We start from the raw sequence: 4,101 nt of genomic DNA, 5'->3' as shown, positions 1-4,101 counted from the left end.
CAGGGGGAGACGCCACATCGGATTATGCGAGAACTGTTGCAAGGCCTGGTACTTCACGTTTGACTAACCGAGTGTACCGATCCAGGAAGTGTTTAGATGCTGTCTTCAGCTCGCTGCATTTGTCTCGAAATGGTCCAAACAAGAATACCCTACCAGGGATTATATGTACATGGAACCATCTCCGGGTTATTGTGCGTTCTGTTCCTAGGGGATCAGTTCGAGTTGGAATTGTCACTGGGATAATTGTCCTGGATATCCTACAAACAAACTTACTTTTTAAAGGCTGTATACAACCGAACAGCTCGAATAATTATTCAAGGAAGTCCCCGCTCCGCAAGTTTGAGATTGTTTAGTTTGTCAGCTATTTTATGCCAGCTGTAAGTTGCAAAGTGCCACCTGACCGGTAGTTAAAAAATGCTATTCTAGAAATGGCGTCGTGATTGTGGTGCAAACCAAAATTGCCTAAAACATTAACTCACATATTAAATTATTCAATGAAAAACGGACAAAGAGACTAAGGGGAAAAAGACATGTTTGTGTTGACCCACTTGTGCATTAAAACACCTACTTCCCTATCTCGCTCCAATCCCTACTGTTATATTTTGCTCTTACGTAACTATCGTGATCGCGGATTTGGATCTGAGCCTCGGGGATAGCTGACACTAGGTGCATACGAGCACTCCCCCCCCCCCACTTCACTACTGTGACTCGGGCTCTTCAACATTCCCAGACTTTGGCGTCACGAGTGAGGTTGACGTTACTGTGCTCATGAGCAGTGTCTTCTCCGGCGGTACTCCGGTTTTCACCTCCCTATCCCAAAAAGCCCAATGGTCCGAGGTCGTGTTTCCCCAGGTGACACGTGGTTAAATAAAATTATTATTATATTATTATTCTTCTTATATTATATTATTATTCATTAAAACTTCTTACAAAGCAGCACGAAGAGTAAGATATCGCTTTGATGATCCATACGATGTTTTTTTGGAAATTCCTATTCTAATCAATTTACATGTTTCGGATGAAAAATCATCCATCGTCAGTTGACAAAATGAGGAAATAAAACTAAAGTTGAGCAAAAATTAAATAGTGCTAACCCGTGAGATATAACATGAATAATTGAAGGATGAAGGCGAGAACAGAATAAAATAAAAACACCCAACCACGAAACCAAAAACAGAAAAAAAACAAACTGGTTTAGGCCTTAAGAAAAGAAACTAATTAGTTTAAAATGAAAGGGATAAATTAAGATGTTTGACTTGGGATTTAGAGAATGGCTTCTCCCAAAGGATATTGCATTGGGCACGGGGGGGGGGGGGGGGGACTCCCATATGAAACAGACGGGGATGCTCGTCGTCTCGCTTAGGGGTGTAAATTTTGGAGTTTTGGTCTCGACTTAGGGGGTTCCGGGCACAAGCGCAAATATTTATGGCCACCAAGGTCTCGTTTAGGGCTTCCCGCGGAAGGTAACACAGAATTACCGCGAAGAGAAACAGAAGGTCAAATTTCCTTTTAAATTTCTTTTTAGATAAAACGCATTCGATGATTATGCCTTTTATCATTAAAACCCTTGCGTGTCGTCATTTTTGTGTTTTTAAACCGGTCTCTTTTAGGGGTCAACAATTTGCTTAAGCCACGCCTAGATTGGTTGTCTTTAGGGAGGTGTTAAATTCAAAAAGTTTCCCGACGAGCATCCCCGTCTGTTTCATATGGGAGTCCCCCCCCCGGGATGCATGGCGTTCTTTTTTTTCGATTTTCAATTGGAAAACGTGTGGAAGCAGAGTCGATGGATTTTAAAAACAGTCTTCTGCCACCTATATTATTTCTTTTCTTAGCCTAAACAGTGTGGTTTTTTCTGTTTTGTTTCGTGGTTGGGTGTTTTTTTTTTATTCTGTTCTCGCGTCATCCTTAATTATTCATGTTATATCTCACTTTGTTACATATTTATTGGTCTCAACTTTAGTTTATTTCTCATTTGTCAACCTGACGATGGATGATGGTTTCATTCCGAAACATGTATTGATTAAATATGAATTTCAAAAACATCGTCATGAATCATTCAAAGCGATATTATTATTTATTTTATTTATTAAGCGATCAGTATGCACTCTTTTATTCATTGGCAATTCCACGCTCGTTAATTAAGAGTTGTCATTCGACGTCATCTCTATGTTTTTTTAATCGGCCACAAAAATTAACCCAAAATTGTATTTTTGTCTTACTTAGGTGACCTTCCTAGTGCCATCTAAACAATAAAACAATGTGTCCCCTCTCTAGTTGAGTTCTATGGTTATCTTCGTAGCTTAAACATAATTATATTTGTCGTTTTAGTGCAGGTGATGAGATCACACAAAACAGCCTATGTTAAGCAGGGGCCTTTGTCCGCCAAATAAAAAATTACCGTATCTTGGTTATGGTCCTTTACCCTATCCTCTTGTTCTTGGGTAGTGTTTTTAGTCGGCATGTTACGTGATTGTGACAGGAAATGGACACCCGCATTGTTGGAGATTATCGCACTCACTAAAAACTTGATCCGAAACTTCTGCTCGTGTCTGGAAGTGGCGTCGAGTCAGTCACGCTTGGTGACAGTCTCATGCCCTTTTACAAAGAGAACCTTCAATTCCCCTGTTTGCCTCTGCTGGTTCACAATCAACTTAGTAGAATTACAAATCAAACTGGTAAGTAAACCTGCATTTTCATTAAAGGCTGCCGTTTCTTCACAACCACGGCCTGACTGGGAAAGCGCATATTTAATAATCTGAAGCACATTGTTTTTCTTTCTGCGTGTGAACTTCCCCTCTATAAGTTTTATTGATATTTTAAAGTTCTTCTTTTAAAATGCCTGAAAGAAGTTATTTGAATATTAGAATAACTATGGGAAGAAATTTACATGTCATGAACTGACTGACACGCAATGACGTGTATCACGCTTGGATCCCGCACACGCGTGTGCACGAGGGACTCTTTCTCCACGCACATCCCACCTTCATGTTAACGTTCTAAATATGTTTCATTTTTTTCGGTCATGGCGAGCACTCCAACATCTAACTACAGAAATGCACCAGCATTGCGAGAACGTTTCAATATTTTCATTAAGCTCTTTACTCTGAAAGCAATGTTATCGCTCTTCTACTCTTTAGTCTTCCGTCATTGTTAAGCTGATTGTTTCCTATATTTTTCGTAGTTAATTTTCTCATTATGGCAAGGATTTTAGCAACAATGGTCTTGTTAGTGACTTACCAAGAAACTCAAACCAACGCAAGATAAACTGGGGAAGACGTCTTTGTGGACAGGTAGGACAATTTTCCATTATAGTAAAATGGAAAGCCGTAGGGAGATTTAAATTTTCAAAACCTATTAGCCACACGTACATATTTCTTAAAGAGTCGGCAGAAGAACAGTCATAAAGATGTATGGAAGTTTGTCCTAGGGCCGGTTAGCCGAGGAAGATGGATAGCCACTTTAAAATTTGCAATCGAAGGGTAAGGTATCGTGCTAGAAAAACCCAGGAAATCCATCTGAGCGTCTCACTACTTATAAATATAAATATTGATTTGGTTTTTTATGTTGGTCATCTTTAAAACGTTAACGATCGACTGACTGAATGACTGACTCGGTCTTGATTGATGGATGGAGGGATCGATTGATTTGAACGATCGATTGTTTCAATGATTGGTTGATTAAATAACTGATTGAATGATTCACTGACTGACTGATGTTTGATTGATTGATTGACTAGGTTGAGGGAAGATGCAGGCAATACTTTATTGGAGTCCCTGGGATAAAAGGAAACGAGGGAGACCCAGGCCCCGCGGGTCCACCGGGGCAAAAAGGATATGAGAGGCGACAAGGGACTTAAAGGAACCAGTTACGTTTCTGACCCATTCCAGTTTATGGAATCAAGGGGAAGAAAGGCGAACCAGGTATTCGCTGCGAATAGTAGAACATTTTTCGTAATTGTATTGTTTGTTTTGTATATTACTTCTAATCAATAACGAATTTCCAAAGTGTGATCTCTCGTATAATGTTTTGACGTATTAAATGCTAGGTTACTTTGGAACAAAAGGACAACGCGGTCGTCCCGGGAGAAAAGGAACATCCGGG

At 39.9% G+C, this 4,101-nt stretch overlaps 1 pseudogene; it reads left to right on the top strand.

Moving 5' to 3' along the window:
* The first annotated feature begins 2,459 nt into the window (after positions 1–2,459).
* LOC137981866 (uncharacterized) overlaps positions 2,460–4,101 on the top strand; it is a 4,216-nt pseudogene continuing 2,574 nt past the window's right edge.

Source organism: Montipora foliosa, chromosome 13 (genome assembly GCF_036669935.1).
Source record: "Montipora foliosa isolate CH-2021 chromosome 13, ASM3666993v2, whole genome shotgun sequence".
NCBI classification, from domain to species: Eukaryota; Metazoa; Cnidaria; class Anthozoa; order Scleractinia; family Acroporidae; genus Montipora; species Montipora foliosa.
This window is presented reverse-complemented; position numbering and strand designations above follow the sequence as displayed.